At 41.5% G+C, this 22,557-nt stretch overlaps 1 long non-coding RNA gene across 5 annotated transcripts in view; it reads left to right on the top strand.

The window, feature by feature from the left end:
* The window catches only part of LOC109502683, a 200,189-nt gene that overhangs the window by 174,954 nt on the left and 2,678 nt on the right, over positions 1-22,557 (top strand). For 3 of the 5 annotated variants that reach the window (XR_002744798.2, XR_006583194.1, XR_006583193.1), the window contains one exon: positions 22,362-22,463. The exons of the other annotated variants lie outside the window; for them this stretch is intronic. This is a non-coding gene — a long non-coding RNA (uncharacterized LOC109502683). The remainder of the gene's footprint in view (positions 1-22,361; positions 22,464-22,557) is intronic. 5 annotated transcript variants of the gene reach the window in all.

Below are 22,557 nucleotides of genomic sequence, written 5' to 3'. Positions count from 1 at the left end.
TAGAGTGAGAACTCAGTCAACACTGGCAATTTCCTGCCTGCCTACCAGCTACCTCTGGGAGCCAGGTGCATGTACTTTTTACGTTTCTTTTCCATTATCTTTCTCTACATATATGTGTGTGTGCATATGCACATGCACACATACCCCTAGTGTGTTCCAGGCACTGAAATGGACATTAGAGATACAGTGAAGAAAAAGACACAGTTCTGGCCCTTTAGCAGCTGGCGTAATTGATGAGATATATTTTAAAAATGCTGACAATTTCAGAACATTGTGCGCGCAGGAAGCTTTGGGAGCCTGTGAAGAGGCATCTAAGTCAGTCTGGGTTTTTCTAGAAAATCTTCCTCAGTGGAATGATGCTTAAGTTGAATTGTCAGGAAGTGTTGACTGTTTATAAGGGAGGCAAAAATGAGACTCGAGGGGTATCAGCAAGTCCTTTCAACAGACTCTCTGAACCGTACTGACCCTTGTTGAGGACTCCACCCTGACTGATGCGGAGTTGGTGTGTGATGGGGATGTGGGATGCAGGACAGGTTAATAATGATGTTGAACAGGAAAAGACACAATCGGATGTGGGTAGTTGCGCAGATCAGGGTCTGAACTATGTCAGCAGTGCTACAGGTTGAAACGGGAAAACCATTACTGGGCTTTGAAAATGTGTTTCCCTGACAGAAGGAGACCAGCAAACAATACACATCTAGAAACACATGAGTGTGAGTCACTTTAAACCTCCTGGAGTAACATTGTCACTGTTCTTATCAAGTAGGCAGTATGGTCAGGAGGTTGAAGAGAGTTACTCCTCGACATTTACAAGTCATTTATTCATTCAAAAAGTATTCATTGAGGAGCTGCTCAGTGTTTAGGCTCTACAACAGGTCCTTCAAAGTTTTTTAAAATGTTGCATATTTATGTGTTATTCTTCAGCTAAATTCTTTAAGCTCTAGGTTCATTTTTGTTGAGGCCCTTTCATGCCTGAAATATTCATTCTTGTATCTCGCACCTAGGTACAGTCTGGCATGAAGTAGGCTTATAACGAACGTTTGCTGAATGAATTGGCTATTAAACTTAACCTTGCTCTGCAATAGGAAAAGCAAAGGAGGATGACTGAGGTAGTATAGAAGCAGGGTCCCCACCAACCCGTGCCACTGTTACCATTTCCCGTCTCAGAAAGCACGTGCCTCTTCCTCCTCTTCCTCCCTCCCTCTAGTAACCCTTGAGGGGGGAATAAAGGGCGGAAATCAGCAGGGCCTCCAGAGCACCTTTGACTATAGATGTGTCTAATTTAGCAAACCTAAAGAAACGAATCATTAAGAAGTAATAACTGAGAAGTGGTCCAGTAAAGTGACAATGAACTATACATGTATACGGAGAATTGCCTTTGTTGAGTAGAGAACTAAATTGACATGTTTCTCTTGTAAAAATAGAAGAAATACAATTTTTAAATCTTGAATATTTCTTTCCTTCTTTTCTTCCCTGCCTCCTTTCTTTCTTTCCTTCCTTCCTTCCTGCTGTGTCTTAATGTCTATATAGCTTATCCCAGGGGATTAACTGGAAAAGTGATATTCTCATGCTTGAGCACGAGAAATTGTGTTATCTGTTTACATCTCTGTGGGTTCAGGGGATGGATATTCTTGTGCTATTTTATTTTAAATGTTCATTTATTTTTGAGAGAGAGAGAGAGAGAGTGCACACACGCACATGCCTGCACATGTGGGGGAGGGGCAGAGAGAGGGAGACAGAGGATCCAAAGAGAGCCCTGTGCGGGGCTTGAACTCATGAACAGAGAGATCATGACCTGAGCTGAAGCTGGAGCCACTCAGGCACTCCCATTTTTGTGCTATTGATGCGTGTCATCCCGCTGCTCGAATGTAAGATCAAACCCCAGAAAGAAAGCTGCTCTGAAACTTGGCTTCTTGGAAGGGCTTAACAAACCTTTCTGGACAGGCGGAAAGTTTTATCCAGGGAGGACACCAGAAAGAAAAAAGATATTGAAGGATGTAGGAGGAAATTAAAAATATTCAATACGTTGATTAGAAGAACATGAAATGGAGAAGAGGATGAAGAATATTAAACTCTGTATCCCTGGAGTTCTGGGAAGAGGTTGAGTTTATTCCTCTCAAGGTGGTGAAGCTGGAATCCTGTATAAGAACTAGCACTCTACGCCTTAGCAAGCAATGGAGAGGATTAACATCAAGTAGCGGGTTTTAGGACTCCCATTACTGGTCCAGAAGGGATACGAGATACTGCAAGAAGGGCCTAAGATGGTTTAATAGAAAACTGCACTGTCTCCCGTGATTTGCATGAAACAGGTTGATGAATGAAAGTCTTTAAAGCTGTGTTTGGCATGTGGTAGCTGTTAAGTAAGTGTTGATTATTTTCATTATTATCACTTTTCCTTCACAGGCTGTAGGATGTAAGGGTAGAGCCGTAGAGACTCAACAAACCCATTATTTCTCTGCTGGTGGCCTCCACCAGCAACCCACGCTTGCACTTTTCCTTGCCCAAATTTCTCCATTACCTGTAAAACTCAGGGTCAGGAATCTCAAGAACTCCTGAACATGGGTGCCGTTTCATTTCTCCTTCTAAGGTAATGATCATAATTTTGAAAGAGAAAAGAAAATCTGAAAAGGTATCGTTCAGCCCCAGCGACACTATTAGACTGAGTTTTCTCAAATGTGGCTTGTGAAAGCAAAATGACAAGAGGCTGAGCACACACCAAAACACCAGGAAGTGTAAAGAATAAAGTAAGAGGGCAAGAAGGCTCACCAGTTTTATCAAGAAGACTTGCAGGTGCATTCTGAGGCGGGGAGAGGAAAAAGGCCTACAAACTAGATGTTAGGAAGACAGCACGGCAGAGGACGCAGTGATGAGGGAGGTGCTCAATAATTTGCTGAAGGAAATAACAGGGGAGATGTTTGAGAACTACATTCATAATCTCAGATTATATAGAGATTAAAAATAGTGGGGCGCCTGGGTGGCTCAGTTGGTTAAGTGACCGACTTCAGCTCAGGTCATGATCTCGTGGTTTGTGGGTTCGAGCCCCGCGTCGGGCTCTGTGCTGACAGCTCGGAGCCTGGACTCTGCTTCGGATTCTGTGTCTCCCTCTCTCTCTGCTCCTCCCCTGCTTGTGCTCTATCTCTCTCTGTCTCTCAAAAATAAATAAATGTTAAAGAAAATTTAAAAAAAAATAGTGAATTAACAATCTGGAGTTTCAGAACCAAAATCGACTAGAACCAAATCCAATGCCATTGAAAACACTGGGACTTTATGGGCTAGAATTTAGAACAACATGCAAAGGTTTGTCTTGTCCAAAGGAAACTGATGAAATAGAAATGATGGACATGACCCAGAGCCTCGGTTATTTCTGGAAATCTGCAAAATCGGAGCATACATGCACAGTGGAGAACATTAATAGCATAAAGGAGAGCAATTACAAGTGACTTGGGGTTAGGGGGTGAGGGCAGACTGTGAGTTCCCTGGCCAGATGAGCAGTGCTTACGTGACAGTTGAAACATAGTCCAAGCATAGCAGTAGCGTGGGCAGATTCCACTATCCAGGTGTCCATTGACCTTTCCTTCTGCTAAAAGCTGAAGATTTGATAAATTGCTTTTGGGAGCATACCATTTATTAGAAGTCATAAACTATAACGCTATGAATCTGCTGCTGATCCCTTGGAAAAATTTGAGAAATTGTAATTCAATAGAAAAGTTTAAGTACCTGGTAAAATGAGCCAGGTGTTAGATGGGTATGCAAAGATGAGTAAAACAGACAAAACCTTGCCTTCTAGTGGAGGATACAGATGTTAACTAACAGAGTCCCTGTCTGGTTATTTAAATTGCAATTGTGAGACCATTACAAAGGAGAAGAAAGGGTGAAGTGAGACAAAATTGGAGGACCCTCTGGGGTTGAGGAGCAGGGGAGCTCAGGGAAGACCTCCCACAGGAAGTAACATTTATGTTGCTATTGGAAAAATTTACTTGGCAGGAAGGCCCTGAGATGGGATATGGCAGGGACCACAGGGTGGGTCTGTGGAGGGTAGGAACTGAGGAGAAGACTGTGGGAGATAAAGCTTCCTCATGGGTTTCTAAACTTACATTGTTCCCCATTAATCTCTTTAAAGGAGTGAGGTTACAAGGCCATGTAAACTTCAGAAGACCTCTCTGGGAACATTCCACGGGCCTCCATCCTTACGGTAGGCACTGCCATGTGGTCAGAATTATTTCCAGTGGCTGCAGAGAGCAGAGCTAGGACTCACATATGCAGGCTACAGGGATGCAAAGTATATGAGAGGTCCTTCTAACAGCTACCCAGCGAAGGAAAGGCCTCCCTGCCTGGGAGAAGCCAGCTGCTTTACCTCTATGCCTGCAAAAGGGTCAAGTGCAGGCCAGTGAGCACCTTTCAGCCCAATCTTGTCAGAAAGGAGTCCTTCCAACTGGGGAGTTGGACAGTGTATAACAATACCCACCTATGGAGCACTGACCCTGTGGTAGGCATTGTTTGTTTAGGCTCCAGGAACACAGAGCTGATAAAGATTACCCCCTCGTTGGTCAAGTGGCAGGGAAAAATAGGATGCCATGTGAAAAATGTTCTCACATGTGTTGTGCTTTCAACCTTAGACAGTCTCTTGCCCAACCCTCCCTCAGTGTCCTGTCTGACTCCACCAAGAACATCCTTACTCACAACTGCAGCTGACACCACGCGCTCTGAGCCTCACCTGCACAGCCTGGTTATGGGGATCGGGTAGTCCTTCAGTTTTGCTTCCCTTTCTGTCTCCACTAGCTGCTTTTTTCTGCCATTTATGCTTCTGCATTGATCTGGCCCTTGATCTCTGATTGCAACTCTGTTCTTCATCCTGTGCCAGCCCCTTGGACCGAGGCAGGTTTGCTTTTTCACTCTGGGTACCCGTCTGGGCACAACACATACTGCTTCTTTTACTCCCTCCAAATGCTCCTGCCCACTCAGCCCCTAGCTTCCCCACAGGCTCCCTGTCATCATTCCCTGGGAAGAGATGATCCATGAGTGCTGGAAGAGTCCTTTGAGAGCTGTGGGAGCATTTGGGCTGGGGCAGGAGATCCAGCATCAGGGTTGAGCAGGAGTTTCTTCAGAAGGAGAAGGACTGGGAGGGACTTTCAGTCAGGATATTCTAGTACTTCCTGTCTACGCAGGAATAAACTGCTCAGTCTTTGGGCAGCAGAGTGAAGAGCACGCTGACATTGGGTGTCAGATCCAAACCTGTGACACCCCCAATTGCTTGATCTTCCCCAATATCTCAGAGCCCAGTTTACTACCTAAGCATGAATATATCTGCCATTCTGACCCCCAAAGGACAGAATTGTGAAGATGAGGTAAGATGGGACTGTGATTTGGCTTCTCAGAACAGAACCGTAGAGCTAGACATTTTCATCTAATCTCTTCAGTGACCATTAACTAGAGTTCCATTGTGTTACACACTAGAGATTTTCATTATTGATTTATTCAAACAAGCTGTTGGTGGAAAGGCCACTTGGGAAAGAGAATTATTCGTAAAGCCGGACACTGAAATTGCTACAGGCCGTCCTCTGCTTTTGGTGGACAGTGTTAGAGTGAGAAAGCTTCCCTTTCCCACTGCCCTGGCCTGGGAAATCTCAGAGGGTGATACTACTGAGGCTCTCTGCCACTCAACCTCCTGATCAGACACTGCCAACTGGGCCTAAGTGAAGAGAATCATATTCTCCAAGGTGAACCTGTGTAATTTTTCTCTTCGGAGTCTTTTACTTCACTCTTATCTTTGGCAAATGTTTTCGTATCTGAATTGTCAAACTGAAAGGAATGAAGAAAGGAAGTGCTGTTGAGGTGTCATTTACAGTGGAGGATTCTAGAGCGAGAGAAGCTCCTGGGACCCAGAGCAAAACACTGGCACTTGGCACGTTTGAGCTACCCAGACTGACGTTGCTCAACTTCATCAGTCAAGTGAGATGTTTCAGAAAGCATGGGGCATAGGAGCCCGCTTATCTTGGAAAATGTTTGTACCCCTGGGTGGATATACGCACCTCTTTGGGGCTCTAAAACGGTGCAGAGTACCAAGAACACCTCTGGGCACATACAGACAGAAGACCAGCAGCCCTATGAGTTCTGAAAAGAGATTTGGGCTAGAGGCCAGGAAACCTGCATGTTCCTCCTCCCCTTGCTGTCATAATTAGCCACGTGACTTAAGACCAGTTGTAGACTCCAGGCCTCATGTTAATCACCTATAAAATATTGTGGGCGGACCCATCAGAACCTTTTCTTGTGGGATATTCTAGAATTCTATATGAGACTTGCTTCCAAAGACCTAATAGCAGCTTAGGGCTAAATCTTCTTCAGAAAAGTTAATTTGGTGCAAAAGGGAGCTCAAGACTCTATAGACACTTATTTTCAAATAATCACTACCAGAATCGGGGTTTGGACACTACTGCCCTGGGTCAGAGAGCTTCCTTGATTTTATGTGTGTGTGTGTGTGTGTGTGTGTGTGTGTGTGTGTGTGTGTGTATATATAATTGCTTAGTTGCTGGTGTAGATGATGGGATGTGATCTCATGTTTGTTGAATAAAAAAGAATATGCAAAGAGTACAAATATCTCTTTGAGAGGGTTTGATGGGAGATATTTTCCAAAGTTGGGATTATGGGAGGCCCGTGATGTAGCGGTTATGTTATGGGTTGAATTGTGTCCCACTAAAAATGATACATCATAGTTCTAATTTTCAGTTCCTGTAAATGTGATCTTATTTGGAAATAGGGTCTTTGCACATTTAATCAAGTTAAGATGAAATCATGAGAGTAGGCCTTACTCAGTATTACTAATATCCTTATAAGAAGAGGGAATTTTCAGGACGCCAGGTGGCTCAGTCGGCTACATATCTAACTTCAGCTCAGGTCACGATCTCATGGTTTGTGAGTTCCAGCCCTGTATCGGGCTCTGTGCTGACAGCTCAGAGCCTGGACCCTGCTTCACATTCTGTGTCTCCCTCTCTCTCTGCTCCTCCCCCGCTCATACACATGCACGCTCTCTCTCTCTTTCTTTCTCTCTCTCAAAAATAAATAAACATTAAAAAGAATAAAAAGTAAGTGTATTAAAGAAGAGGGAAATTTGAACACATATGCACGGAGAGAATGCTATGTGAAGGCAGAGATCGGGGTGATGTATCTACGAGCCAATAAACACCAAAAGTTGTCTGTTGTCACCACAAGCTACAAAAGAGGCATGGAACAGACTCTCTCTCTCCGAGAATCTTAGAAGGGCTGCCACCTTGATTTAGAAGTAGGCTTTAGAACTTGAGAGAATAAACTTCTATTGTTTTAAGCCATCTAGTTTGTGGTCTTTGTTATGGCAGGTCTAGGAAACTATCCAGGTTAGGAGTACAGGCTCCAAATCCAGTCATCTTAAGTTAAAATCCTGTCTTTTGACTTACTAGTTGGGTAGGGGCAAGTTACTTAACCTCCCTGAGACTCAGTTTTCTTAACTATAAAATGGGGATATAATTCTCTTACCTTTCTTATCTTTAAAATAGGGATATAATTTCACCCACCTGATAGTAATGCTGTGATGATACAGTGAGGTAACCCTTGAAAAGGGGCCAGCAGTAGATTGTGACCCATATTAGATGAGGTCATCTCCTTGTATTATTTGTATCTGAACCAGAGACTGTCTCTTAGGGCCTTTGAAGATAGGGACCATATCTCATACCATCTCACCTAGCATTGAGTGTTGAATGTGGTAACTGCTCAGTGACTCTTTGCTCCCATTAATAACGCAGATACATATTAATTTTGTCAAAGCCCAACTGAGTATGAGTGACGTTGGACACGTCCTCCTCTTAGGCTCTCCTCTTAGCTCTTCTTGGGTTTTTCTTGGTAATACTCTAACATCAAGCCGAGCAAAGTAAGAGGGAGCACAGGGTGGGGGTCAAACCCTAGTTGTTACATGTGGTTATGTGTTCTTGGAGAAGTTATCCCTCTCTACTGTGCTTCAGTCTCCTCCTCTGTAAAATGGAAAAGGGGGTGGATTAGACTTGTGCTGTGCCCTCCCCCAGGGGAGGGCTGACCACACCTACTTCTTAACTCTCAATGTCTGCTCCCAACTGCCTCCAATCCTCCCTAAGGGGCCGCATTGTTTTCAACACTAGCTGCATGAACAATACACCTTAAGGAGGGTTGTAACTAATGGTTTTAACAATTTACGCATAGGCTCCATGTGCACAAAATAATCAGCTCAATAAAAGCAACATCAAGGGCCTGGCTGAACCTTGATAATTTCAACTAATGTGGAAACTATGGACTTGGCAGCCCAAGACTTTACTGATGTGGGAATCACTGGATTTGGGGGCACATCTTATAAAACACGTGTTTTGGCTGAGGAGACCCCCTTGGCAGTAGATGTCGTGGGGGAGGCCAGTTGCAAAGTCCAGGCTTCACTGTCAGTTGGCAAACCTTTCAAGTGTGTCAGCTGCACACTTGTGGAGTGTGGAGAACTGCAGAGGGAAAGCTGAGCCCTGGGGAGAGCGGGGCTGGGGGAGAGTGACGGATGAGGTGTGTTTAGTGAGGATCGTACAAATTGTTTCCTTTTAACAAGACATAAACCTTACTGAAAACATCATCTGTTTTTGGCTTGCTAATTACACTTTTTGCCTTTCCTCACTTAGCTGAAGCTTTGACGGCCCTAAATTTCCTAAAGGCCTTTTTAAGAAAAATAAAATTAGGGTTTAATTAAATGAATTATACTACCTATATATTATTTTTTAGGATCGCTAGGGGGTGCCCCACAGTTAGTGAATTCGTTCATTCATTCATTCATTTGACTGCTTCGGTTGGCCCCAGGCACACTACTGGGTACCACGTGTTAGTTACCTGGCGGCCGCAACTAATTAAGATTTTCAGTAGTGGTTTTCTATGTCCTGGGGTCTCCATTCTAGTGCTGGAGCTGGCATAGAGCCTAGACTGAGACTAGTCTTGCCCTCATGGGCTTGCCATCTAGTTGGAGGAAGAAGGAAGACTTATTTGCAGCCTTCCCAAGGGCTGCGTTAGTAACAGTATAACCACAACGGTAATAGTCATAGAAATAATACTAAGGATAACAGCTAACGTTGATCATTTACTGTGTGCCAGCTCATAAGTGATTTAAGTAGTTATGTTATTTAATCCTCACATAAACCTCATGAAAAAGTTGCTAATATTCTATAGATGAATAGATGAGTCCATTCTACAGATGAGAAGTGACAGAAGTTAAGTAACTTGCCAGGCATGGCACATGTATGTAGGAGGTAGCAGCCCTGGGGTTGCAACCCATGTGATCCGGCTCTGGAACCTGCCCTCATAATCAATTCTCTGCACTGCACACGTGAACTCCATTTTAACAGTGGTACCAACTGCAGCTTTATATACATAAAGCTAGATTATTCACTTTTATAGGAGGATTTCATAAAATGTTTCTGTAAATAGCAAATGCTCTTGGCACACTGAAAAGAAGGTTCAATTGGCAAAAGGTTGATTTATGCATTTGTCTCTGGGAACATATCTATTCTATACCAGGAAGTTCACCTGATATAAAATTGTAATCAGCTTACAGACATAGCAGAGGAAGCACAGGTGATACAAGGGACAGCCCTGTCCCTCTACCCATGAAAACGTCTTTATTGATAGTTTTTCATACATAAAAAAAAATGAAGAAAACCAAAATGTAAATTACCTGTAAATACACAGATAACCGCATCTGAACTTTACTCTTATGCATCTATTACTTTTACTTTTTTTAAATACAGAAAGTTATAAAATAAAAAATAAAAGATCTCTTTTCCATCTTAAGCCCCCACTATTGAGCATTGTTCTTCGCTCATCCTTGAGGAAACCATGTGGAATTCAATGTCTCTTGAGGACACAAGAAGGGGCGATAGGTCACTTTCTGTTGTGTGCCGAGTCCCCTTCATCCTGAGGGGATGAAGTCACAGAAATAAGTATCACTTTATTCTGGGCGTGAAGTGTAGGGTGTAGGTGGAAAGGAAGATGGACAAGACCTAACCAATTGTCTCCATCTGAATCTCATGGTGATTTGGACCCATTGGTCCCTCATTAACCTTCCATGTGGCAGGCACACACTCTGTCATCTAGCAGAAACACGATTCATAGGTCTTTACTAGTTGCCCTACCCTATTTCCTCATTTTTATCCTTACAACTCTGACGGGAAGATTTACACTAAAATCCAATGCACATTCTCCTTCCTATGCCTACTCCTTCCTGTTTTCTCTGCTTCCCCTCTCTCCTGTTCTTCCTTTTCACTTTCTCCTCTTTCTCAAACACTTCTGTGCCTTTCCACTAAATTTTAGACCCTTGCCATTTTCTCTGCACACGAACCGGTATATCTGACAGTATATAACATTGGAGTTTGTGTGCATGTGTCTTTCCAACAATTGTCTCTTGCTCACATGATTCTGTTTAAGTCCTTAACAGCATGTACAAATCCTTTGTGGGAGATATCCAGAGTCAAAAGTGTCCTCACTCTCATCCTGCCGGCCATCACTGAGTGCTTCTTTCATCAATACACCATTGCTAGGCGTGAAATGGGGTATTTAGGATTTTAAGAGCCAAATGTAAATGTGCTTAATGAGCCTCAAGGGAGCTGTGGCATGGCCAGGGAAAAAAGGCTTTTAGCAGCAAATGCAGACAAAAGTATTGGATTTCATTCTCTGGGTCTCCTGAAAAGTCAAAGACAAAGAAAATGGAGATCCTGGCCCCTGATGGGGTAGGAGTCAGTCAAAACCTAAAACCCAAGCAACTGGAGTCTCTTGACATTTTTCTCTTTGGTAAAGAATTCAACAAATGGTGGGGGGCGGAGGGGGGTACAGATGGAGTATAATGATTTGTTCTGATAGTTCGAAGCCCCTGGTATTGTTGGGGACACCCTAAAGGAGCTCAGAGAAAGCAGTGATGGAGAAGAAATCTTCGCAACACTTTTAGGATTCTGAGCAGTGACTTTAAAAATTTTTAGATTTTTAGATGAGTTTAGAAAAACTCATCTGAGTATTCCAAATCTGCCCGAAATCTCTTTTTGGCTCTGTCAAAACAACATTCTTTGTCTCTTTACTAGTAAATATGAAGGCTAGTTCAGGCATCTCAGTGCATTAGAAATCTGTTGAATGTCTCAAATTTACTCTGCTGTAGCTCGGGGCTGGAGTCTGGGAGACTTCCTGCCTCTGACAACTGTTTTATGCCTACCCAGGTTGGGCCAGCTCTTCTTGAGTGTGTTAAAAGTGGTATGTTTCTGAATATAACAATGCTGATACTTGATCCTGGCAGAAAAAGAAGTGAAAAATAACTCATAAAAAAAATTTTTTTTATGGCTTTAGGCGAGTCAGTAACTCTGGGCAATCGTATGGTTTACATTCTGCAACAGCTGAGCTTCTAGCATTCTCCTCCCCTGGGAGGCGGACAAAGGCGGGGTCACCCACACTGTTTGCCTTGATACCCACAACGCTCCTACACTCTGGTTTGGAAACTTGAGTCTGGCTGTGTCCACGCTCAGCCCACACTGTGCCTCTCTCGGCATCCCTCCTGCCTAGTTTCATTCACTTCTTTGATCTATTTGTGTACCTATGTGCCTTCCATTGCCGGCAAGCCCGGGGAAGACAGGGGTAGTATCTCTTTCGTTATCTCTCAGAGCACCGAACACAGAATTTTGCCCGTGGAAACTGCTAGGTAGATATTTGCTAAATGGTACTAATTTCTTTTTAAAAAGTCATGCATTTTTGTCCTTTTGATAAGTATCCTAGTCTCTGGATAAGTCTGGCTGAATTTAAATTCTTACTACTACTGTAATGATGTCTCACTTAGTTTATGTGCTTATGAGACTAAATTCTATGATTAAAAACAAAAACAAACAAACAAGAAACTAGAGGAACGTGGGATGGTATACCCCAGAATAAACCACATAAAATCTTGATGTCTCAAGTTTTCTGTCTTTTTAAAAGAATGAGAAGAGTTACTAGAAGGTACAGAAATATAAGATTGAGAGTGATAAGGGATGACTATTGCAGTGCTGGCTCACTGGCTGTGTGATTTCTGCCAAATTACCTGAACTCTCTGTTTCCTTCCCTATAGGTTAGGGATAAAGCCTAATTTGCTGAGTTGTGATGAAGAATGAATGAAATTCAATGAGATGATACACACATAGCTTTGAAACCATGCAAGTGTCCAGTGAAATCCATTGAAGAGGACTGACTGCTTCTGGGGAAACACATAGAGATCTGAGAGTCCAAAGGGATCCCCTCTGGGGTTCCAGAAGGAGAGCAGATTTCTGGGGTCTGGGACAGACAAAGGGCCACATATCTTGCTGCCGGTCTGTATCTTGAGGTGAAAACACAGTCTTAGAGGCTACCCGAGGGACAGATTTTGGGCCTGGAGTGCTGGCCTTGCTCATGTTTCCAGGCCCAAGTGCACTCAGAAGCATGGAGCAGTGGATCTAGAGAGACTGTGCAAGCTGGGACAGAGGGTGTCCCAACAACTCGGCACTGATGGCCTGTGCTCCCCATGGGACTTTAGAATGCCTTGGAACTCTGAAAGACCTTGAAACATAGCCCAACACTGGGCTCCCTTAGAATGACTGAAGTTGTGTTTCCCATCACCCAGGCAGGAAGGAAACTTGAAACTAAATTGTTTTCTAGAAAATAAAGACATGCAGTATTTCTTACATACTTACTATCTGTATCATTAAAAATATTAGATCTGCCACAGATTTTTACTTGGATGTTGGTTCTATTTTCACACTATTTAAGAGCTTTGAGGAAAGACACATTTTTAAAATAATATAACATTAGATCCACTCAGATTACATATTTGGCAGCTTTATAAAGCAGTCTTTTTTATTTTTAAATAATTTTAATAGCTTGATTCTCTGTAAATTATGACTTTTACCCTCTGACATGACATGGCCACCTCAAATCTTATGTAAAGGCAGACAGATTAAAATATGTACTGATATGGATAAATAGACAGTAGATCATTGATGTAATAACACCTAATATAGTGCCCTAAATAATTATAGATCTTCAATAAATATTTGGGAAATGAATGAATGAATGGGTAGATTCTGACAAATTGTTAGAATTATTGACAAAAATGTCATTTTTATTCACCTTAGCTTTAGTGTTAGTAAACATTACTTTATTCCAACCCTTATAATGTTAGTCATTGGTGACAATACTCTATTAACCTGAATATATTCTTAATAAAAATAGATAGACCATTTCCTGGTGATACTGAATAATAGGGAATTTATAGAATTAGGTGACACTGCTGGTGGGTATCTCAGTACCTCACAAGCTGAAGGCAATGCTGCCCTTAGATGAAACTGAGAAGGGGGAGGAATTTGTTCCTCTTGCTCCTATTTCTTCTCCCTTGTGTAGCTCTCGGGCTCTTGTTGAGGACTTTCCCTATCCCATGGCCCTTGGTTGACAGGGGCCCTTTACTACACCAGCCCATCTCTTGCTTTTTCTCTGTTCCACTCTCTAATCATCTTCATAAAAGATTTGTGTACAAAGATGCTCTTTGCCGTTTTAGATGTAATGATAAAAAACGGAGTTAAGCTGAATACCAAATAAATTGTGAGATATTCTCAAATGTCTAACATGAAGCTATTACAGATGATGTCTTAAAAAATTACGTAATAACCCAAGGAAACATCAATGTCACTAAGTCAAATGAGAAAATAGCATATAGTTTAGACATGTGGTTCTGTGGGCACATTAGAGTGGATTTGGGGCTATGAAGAGGAATTATTGGCTTACAGTTGCCTCAGAGAATCCTTGGTCAAGAATTTTTCTCTATGTGGAGTTTTTGAAAAATATGGGGGTGAGGGCTAGTGACTTCAAGGTCACACTCTCACAAACACCTGGAATGCAGTCTTTCTATGTTACTGGTTTAGGTGTAAGGTAGAGCTGGGGTGGGGGTGGAGGGTTGGTTGATATCCTTGTTTGAAAATTACCATACTAGAATGGAGGCTGAAATAAAAGACTCTCTCACTTTGGCTTAGAGGTGAATCAAAGGAATATCTATGGGTGGGGTAAAGAATTTTTGTGGAAAATAGTTTTGGATTTCTTTGAACCCAGAGGTAAATGACTGATCAAGAAAGCAGATTATAAAACTGTGCAGCAGTAAGTATGGTTATCTCTTGGTAGAGCTGTGGGTTGTTTTAATTTTCTTTTTGAAAACTTGGTTTTCTAATTTCTCTGCAATGAGTATGCATAAGTTTTATAATCAGACAAAAGTAACAAAAATTCTTTGATTTGCTTTTATGCCTAGCACTCACTGGCCTGTGTATCTAGAACTAAAGCACATGTTTATTCATATGCAAATTATAATGCCTTTGAGCTCCCTGCCACCCCCATGCAGGAACTTAGGCTCCTCAGTTCCTCTCTAGGTTTTTATGAGCAATCTTCCAGTACTTTCTTCCTTTCTAACTTCCCTGTCAATCTATAGTGTACAGGCAGGTACTCTTCTAGTACAAGGTAACTGGCCTTTCCTGGTGACATTGCTGGCTTGCACCATGGCCCTGGTCAGGGGAGAGGAGCTCTGTCCCTCCCTTTACCCCTTTGCTCAGCATGTTCTAGGATCATTCTTCAAATTCCCAGAAGCATAGCTGAGAATAAGTTGGGAAATTTCCCAAGGCTTTGGTGAAGCCATGGAGCAACGCTGGGGGGAAATACATTCTAGATGCTAACATACACCTGTGACTACACGGGGTTGGCCTCAAAGTCCACAGACCACAAATACCCTCAAAATCCTTTCCCACTGCTTTACTGCCCACCTGCCCAGCCTCTCACTCTTCACACCTCCTGGAATGCTTTCTAGGCCTTGGAGTTCACATCTGCAGCCATCCCAAAGAGACCAAAGTGTTCCTCCTTCTTTCCAGACTAAGGTTCACCTCCTCAGGCCTTATTTCTGGTCTCAGTATTTTCCCAGGATGATTGACAAAGAGAATAACTGCTGTCTTAGGAAGAAACTCAAGCCCTGCCCGTCAAGTGTGTGTGGCCAGGTCATTGCACTCCAACAGAAAACCAACTATAAATTATTTAAAAATCTATTTGTTACATTAGTTCTTTCTGAAGGTTTCAAACAATTCTACATAAAGAACCTCAAACGTCCAGTCCATGTTTCTTTGAGATTTCCCAGTCCAGTTCCTTTCATCATCTCTCATCCATCATGAGGTCAAGATCAGGCTGGTGTGACCTTTTTCTCACTCTCTCCAACTTGTCTCCTTCAAGTGGTCAAGAAAACACACACACACACTCACACAGACATGCACTCACCACAGACATGCACATACTCACATGTCCACAAGGATGAGTTGCAGGTTGTCTACATCAAATAGTACAATAAAAGAAACATTCCCTGAAAGAAACCAGTATGAAGAATCTGGCAATAAACCTGTACCCCATGGTTTATATTACCAAACAGAACACTTAATTTCTCAGCTGAAAACACCTGCACTCAGTTTACTTCACAGTATTCCCCAAGGACAATAATGGGTGGGGACTTCCTTTATATTCTTGTCAGTGCAGGGGCCTCTTGAAACAATTACCCCAAATTAAAGGAAGAGTGTATCCCAAAGGTGAATTCAGTCCTTTTACTTAGAAAGAAAATCTGCCTTGTTTTAAAATGGCAGTTTTACAGGCTATACAAAACCACGGTTTTTTGGTTTTTGTTTTTTTTAAAGAGAGGATAATCTGAGGGTACACTTTTAATTGCATCTGGACACCCTTTTGCACAAGTGTAATAATGATTTATGCACCAAAGTTGACTTTTCATCTGCCCTGTTTCTACAGGGCTTGCTTCCTGTGACATCTAACCCCAAAAATGAATGATCAGGAATGCAGAAACCATTGATAATAGCTGACTCTCTTCCTCTTCTCTGGTATCATTAGCAGTTTGGAAGCTGCCTTCAGAGCTCTAATCCAGCTGGGTGACTGGTGTGAAGTCTTCTGGGACCAAGATGGCTTTCCAGACCCTGAGGTGGAAGTGGGGTATTGCGGGGGCTCTGTTCATAGTAGTAGCCTTTGCTACGAGTACAGTCAACTAAGTGGCTGGAAATGCAGCACGTGAGCCAGGATTCCTCAGCTTTGCTCAAATTTTCATAAGGCTTCCGTGTTTTAGGAACAGGATCAAAACATAGAAGGAATGGAGGAGAGAAGCCCCAAGGAAGGGATATTATGTGTGTGGGTGATACGTTTTGAGAAAAGAAAGTGAAGAAAACTTTAAATGAGTTTCAATTATTATGAGGTTGCTTACAGGGAAAATTTATGATTGCAGATATAAAGGCAGAACCAGAAAAAGTGAACACGTATCGCTTGAGGAATGGTATTAAGAAACTAGCAACAACTCCTGATAATAAATGTGATTTGGTGCCGCAGGAGGGTGTGGCATGCCATCTGCTGTCCTATTTCCTACCACAGCAAAGCCAATTTCTTCTGAAGTTTGATACCTATCCCCTCCTTCCTTCTGTCCCTTACTCAATTTTACCTCTTCTTTCTCTTTAAAAAAATACTGTCCAACCTAATCTGGATGGTCACCTTATTACATATAGCATATAATTGCCTCTCCTCCCTAACCTCTGACTACCTTACAGGTAATGATACCTACACTTGTCTACTAATTACATCCTTCAAGGCCCAACTCCCATTTCCTTTTCCTGCACAAGGCTGGCCTTGAATGTCTACTCTGAAGGTCATACATACTTCACACATTTTAGCAATTAATTGTACGCAGTAAACACTCCTTCCTTTGGAGGCTTATAACCCTTTTAATATGTACCAGTCATTTGTCATCTGTAGTTTTGCATTATTAGTTTGTGTTTTACATCTTTAGTCATTCAGTAAATATTTACTGAATACTTGCTTTAATCCAGGCACTGTGCCTGGCACTGGTAACAAGAAGAGTAAGGCATTGTCTGATCTCAACCACTTCTTGTGTTAATGGAGAAAACAGGCTGACAGCACTCTCTGATCTGGTATGTGCCTTAAATGAAGTATGGAGTGACTTCTGTAGGCTCTTAGAAGAAGACATACGTAACTCAGCAGAAAAGGCTTCACGGAGACTGGCTGGATCTTAAAGAATGGATTGAAATTTTCCAGGCAGAGAAAGAGGAAGGATATTTCAGGCAGAGGGAGCAAGATGTGCTGAGGCAAAGTTCTAAGAGGGTGTGATGTTGTTGGTGACTGGTGAACCGAATAGTGGAGTCTAAGCATATGCTGTGTGCATGTGGTTTGGAGGGTGGGAAAGAAGATTAAAGTGATAGCTGGGGCCAAGCTTGTCAGGGTCCTTATCTGCTATGCGGAGCTAAGCAGTTTGTACATTTAGCTTTCAGAGTGCTGAAATGTATAAGAAAAGTACTGACATATTCAGATTTATTTCATGGGAAGAGAATTCTGGCACATATATGGATTATGGACACAGTGGAGGAGAGAGACAGGTGGCAAAGAGGCCAGTTATGAGACTAAACTGTAGCTGTGAGATACAGAAGAAAGGCTAGATTCTGGGAAATAGAAAAAAAATAGAAGAACCTTCTGTGGATATGATAATAAATTCAGTTAAATTGTACATGCCAGGAGGAGATATACAATAGGCAAGTTGAAAAAAGGACTTTATCTTGGGAAAGCAATCTCTGCCTTGGATGGAGAACTAGGAGCCACTGGCTTAGAAGCCATGGCAGTAGAGGGTAGGTAAGATTACTCTAAGGAGAATATATAGGCAGAAGACAAGGAGGCTGGGAGGACATTTGAACAATACAGGAAAGGGAGGGACAATTGGAAAAACAAGATCTCAGAATAGGCAGGAGGGCATCGAATCTGGTACCTGAGATAAAAGGGATTCTCCCTAAAGAGGTGTCCTGTATTTGAAGAAAGATGAGAATTGACAAGCTAGAATACTGGACTTAAGTAGTTTGAGAGTAGGGATTATTTCTTTACTTTTATGTTAGTCCTTTGTTGCTCATAAAACATTGTCTTGCACAAAAGAAGTCCATAATGAATGTCTGTTGATTTACAATAGTTTACTCTTTTTGCATGAAACTTATCTGTTTATCTTTCTTACACTTCATTTCTTTCCTTGCAATATTTATGAGGTCTAATAGGTCTAGTTTCCTATTCTGAATTTCCTGGTTCCTGGGCGATGGGCTACTAGACACTTGTCACTCAAGACGTGGTTCATAGAGTTGTAACATCAGTATCACGCAGGAGCTGAGTGCAAGATTGTGCCTCCATCCTAGATCTACTGAATCAGAATCTGTATTGTAACAAGATTCCCATGTGATTGGAGTGTACATTACAGCTTGAGAAGCACTGGCCTATAGACACCTTTTCGAATCCTTTTGTTCAAAACTCATTATTTTTTTGTTCTTTGCTTCTTCATTAGGCCCTCACTATGGCTTCTACAAGATCAATTTCCAGGAACTGTTGCCCCATGAGGAAGTTTGATATATTTAATTTTATAAAATTACAGATGAGATTGTACTCGTTTAACTGAAGTTCTTCATGTCATTATGAAAAATTAAAAGATCTATAACATATTCATTTTATAATCACACAAAGAAAACCAACACTGATATAAAAATATTATGTTGCACAGGACCCCAAGGGTTTGTGTTAGATATAACTTAGAAATTCTCAGCTGTGCATCTGCTTTGTTGCTGTTTTCTCTCTCACTGACATAATTTCAAGGTCACCAGTTCCATCTTTTATGGTGTGAGGAGTAAATCAGACGCAGAAGAGAAGGGCAAACTTTCCCTGAAGAGCTGGAATTCCAAATAGAAATGGAAGCAAAATATTGGAAGGGACAAACCTAGGGATGCATGTACTTCCTATTCTCCTGCTCTTTATATGAGAGCGTTTGGCTCCGTTTCTGGTGGGCACTGTGACTGTGAGGTTTTGCCTATTCCTTCGAGTTTATTGCTTTGCTTCACACTTTTAAAATATTTGCAACCCAAGAAGAACTTGTGTAACTCTGGGTATGAATGCATGACTATAAAGATCTTCTGAGAACAGTTTATTAGAAATAATAGATTAAGTGCCATTTTCAGTATTTCCTCTGGTATTTGATTTATGTTATCACCACATAAACAGTACTGGTTAGACTTACTTATAAGAAAATTGAAAATAAAAATTTTCTTTCCTCAGAATTATTGCTTATGTTTCTAGAGTCTCAAAAGAAACCAAGTTGTAGACATGTCTTGACAATGTTCAATATGGCTGGCCTTTCTATTTTACTGATGTCATTTATTTTCAACAAAGGAGTAAATTCCCTCTTCTTGGACTAAAATGTGTCTTGAAAAGTAAAAGAAAATTATGCCTAGTGTGGAATTTCAAACCTGAGTGCAAAACATCTGAACGCTGGGTGTTCATCTTTCTAACAAGCTTAGCAGATGGATGGGAAATGATGTTTGCTGTTTATTTCCTCAACATATCAATATGTGAGGATGTGGTGCAAAATATGGTTTTCCTGCAAATGAGCAAAACCATGCCAGAAGAGTACAAGCAACATAGTTTGTACTCTGGAAGAACTTTAGAAATTGGAGGGCCACTATTAACTTAAAATCTTTCCAATTCTTTTTACTCATCAAAATCTTAGAACTGTTGTGATCAGGGTTGAAAGGACGCAATTGTTTCTGCTACTCATCTAACCATTTCAAGAGCACTTAAAGGGTTCTTTCAGGCAAGAAACACAAGGACAACTGAAATCTATCTGTATTCATGGCTTTGAATTTTTTTAAAAAAGGAAGAACTGTAAACGTAAGCCACCAAAAGAGGCAGTTCATATCAAGTGATTTTTCCAGGATTTTAGTGGGTATTTTTGTGACCAATGACCTTTCTTTGGCTGTCAATCAGTTAAGTAGTAGGCCACAATCATGGTTTAATAGCCAATTGGCATTATTTGAGAATAGTTCTAGAATTAGTCATGGCGACTATATAAGGATTTTCGCAGGAGTGTCACACTGAAAATTGGGGAGCTATTGGGAAAGGAGAAGTGGCTCAGTAGTATACAAAACCTGGAGAACTGTCTACTTATTTTTTAGGATAAGTAAGACTTAGCTTTTTTGTTAAATTCTTGGTGCTAGCCCAAAGCCTTCTCCTCTTCTTTTGTTAATTATTGTTTCTCAGTGGCTTTTGTTCTCATGATATTGATCATGGGTTGCCTACATTTCCTGAGAAATAATAAAAATTCCTCCAAGCTAAGTTGTCTTATCATCCCAAGGAGAATAATGAAGTAGATTAAATGCTGAAAGATTCACGTTCCTATAGCTTGAGGTTAGACATTTATAGTCATCATCTTGCTACTAGTGACCTATAAAATTTTAATCTATGCCTGGGGCTGGGAAAACCAGATGCCTTAGATACTCATTGCATAGCTTATTCTTGGTTGCAGGTTTCCATCATGTTGGTGCCCCTGGGGTAGGGAAGGTATATTCTAAGCAACTTATACTAGGAGAAATATTTTTATCTCAGTTCTTGAGCTGAGAGCAACACCTTTAAACAAGAGGTAGCACTATAAAATTTTGCCCCAAGAACTAGTGTTGGACTTAAGCTGATCCCCAGGGAAATCTGACCTGGGGCTGGAGAAAGAGTCCAGCACTTTCAGGCCCAATGTGATTCCTTCTTGCTAAAAAGCAGACAGAAGACTCTTTGTTTCTCAGTGAGTTCATAAGATTATGTTATTGCTATTGCAGTGGATGGAGCAGAGGTATCTGGTCTTTGCAAAGGATTAAATATCTTCCCAAATTCTATTTTGTGGCTTCCAATCTTTCTACTCTGTTGAACTGGTCTTTGTGAAAGTACTTCATTCTACAAAAATATTCTGTGAAGTGAATGTAAAGATGTGTCCTGTAGTGGATAGAAGACTATAATAGATAGAGGACTGCATTTCTTGTTAGGAAATCTGGGCTCTAGACCCAAATCTCTCTCCTTGGTAGTTGTTCACTTGGCCAAGTCACTCAATTTCTCTGACACTCATGTCTGACATTTGTAATAATGGAGGTTTAACTAGCTGTCCTATCTATGGACCTGTGTTTTGATGGTTGCTCCCACATTCTTCTTAGTAAGAAGTACAAAGAAGCTAGCTGTAGAGACGGATGCCTGTTGTAGGCAAAACAAGAGGGAGAGACTTTTCAGTACATCTAAATGTTTGGTATAGAAAGTTCTTTAATAAAATCCAGAGCAGAGAGAGGATGACTGTGTCTTAAATATGGTGGGGCTAAGGTTACTATTTCATATAAACTTGGGTCACAGTCAAATAAATGGAGGAAGAGGAGTCCATCAGGTAGATTAGACAGGTGATCTTTGTAAAGAAAGAAAACCAGGTGATGGCAAGGTGTGTTTTTACCTAGTTTAGAAGAAAACCAACCATATCTAAAGGGAAGCCCAGAATCATTTTTTCCTGGACCAGAGATCAACTTTAGTCTTGGTAGAACTGGTTTTCAATGAAGCCAGCAGAACAGAGACAAAAGCCATGGACATTCAACTGATAGCTATGTGAAGCTGTGAAATGTACAAGATGAAAAAAACTGGGAATACATACAGCTATCCAAGCTGGAGAACTAGTAAGGCCAGTTAATCCTCTGGAATTCCTTTCCAGAGGTTACTAGAGGCACACCTGGTAAGGAAGAAAGGAAGAGGCTGGTGGTTGCATTATACAAGTTTTGCCGAGGACCTTCTAACTCCCTCATCCCATAGTTCCCTGATGTGTCTCATTCAGTGCTGACCACATTTTGAAGTGTAAAATGTGAATGACAAAATCAGACCATACAGTAACAACAGAAAGTGGGCAAGAGTTTCTCAGTATTTCATGACCTTAAAAAAAAAAAAAAAAAAAAAAAAAAAAAAAAAAACCATTGAACTTTTTGCTGAAAAACATTAACAAGAAGTTAATGCAACAGAGACCCTTATCTCTGATCCTTAGAGAAAAGTTGTGCAATGGTTTGGCATTTTCTGCTTGTGACCCAGAGCCACATCCAGGCAAATCAATCTTAGTTTTCAAAATCATACCCTCAAAAGGGAAAGAGTAAAGAATGGTATAAGGACCAAGGTAGGGATGTGAGCACTGGAGACTGGGTGGAGGGTCTATTTAAGCTTTAATTGTATTCCTTTTGTTCTGCATTTCCCTGTGTCCCTGATGTCAAAAGGGCCAGCTTCACTGTTGTCATCATCCTAGCCCACTGTCTTCATTTCTGATTTCTACTGGGAAGTACCACTTGATTGGATGACTCATTTGTATTTCTTTTTCTAGCTTTGTGGTCTACTCACCTCTTTGTTCTGGATGTGTTCTTAATTTCTTTCACCCAGTTCCTGATCTATACCCATTTACCCCTCAGTGATTGGCCCTGACCCACCTGTCAGGAAAGAGGGATTTGGACACTATGTTGCCACATGATTGACGAGATGGTATATGAAGAAGTCCCGTTCCAGTTGAATAGGTGAGGGTCCTCACAGACAAATTGGCCATGGCAGGTACTGTTATTCTTTCAGCAATCCAAAGTTCTCCTTTGGAGGTCAAGGGCTGCCTCAGAA

Source organism: Felis catus, chromosome C1, assembly GCF_018350175.1.
Source record: "Felis catus isolate Fca126 chromosome C1, F.catus_Fca126_mat1.0, whole genome shotgun sequence".
NCBI classification, from domain to species: Eukaryota; Metazoa; Chordata; class Mammalia; order Carnivora; family Felidae; genus Felis; species Felis catus.
Note: the sequence above shows the minus strand (reverse complement) of the source record. Positions and strands in the feature narration are given on the sequence as shown.